The following is a 674-nucleotide window of genomic DNA, read 5'->3' on the forward strand; positions in this document are numbered from 1 at the left end:
AGAATCAGCTGAGACCTTTGTTGTGCCTGCATTGTGCCCAACTTCTCCCTCTGCCCAATCCTAGGAAAATTTGCTTTACAACAACAACAACAACAAGAATCAGCTGAGACCTTTGTTGTGCCTGCATTGTGCCCAACTTCTCCCTCTGCCCAATCCTAGGAAAATTTGCTTTTCTTCCCTTGAAGCATTAACACTGAGAGGCTCCCTAATAATGATGCTGCATGAAAATTCCATTTCATAGTCAGCCTCTTAGGGAACTATACTGAGACATTAGACAAGTTTTTCAGAAAAACTTTGGCTTATCTGGTCAGTCAATAAAAATTGGAACCAAGGAGATTGAAAGTTTGAACTCATGTTTGATTATTACAATTTTAGGAGGAAACAAAGACATTCAAAATGGTACTATTGTTGTCATTATTAGGTGATGTCAAGCTAGTTCCAACTCATAGTGACCCCAAGTAAAAGAGTGAAACACTGTGTCATCTCCACATTTTTTTTGTGTGTTTTAAACTACTATCACAACCACTATATTAATCCAACTCATTGAGAGTCTTCCTTATTTTCACTGATCCTCTACTATTCAAAGCATTGTGCTCTTATCTAGGGATTTTTGTTATTGTTGTTGTTAGGTGCCATCAAGTCAGTTCTGACTCATAGAAATTCTATGCACAACA

The sequence above is a fragment of the Chrysochloris asiatica genome, unplaced genomic scaffold (genome assembly GCF_000296735.1).
Source record: "Chrysochloris asiatica unplaced genomic scaffold, ChrAsi1.0 scaffold00434, whole genome shotgun sequence".
Lineage (NCBI taxonomy): Eukaryota > Metazoa > Chordata > Mammalia > Afrosoricida > Chrysochloridae > Chrysochloris > Chrysochloris asiatica.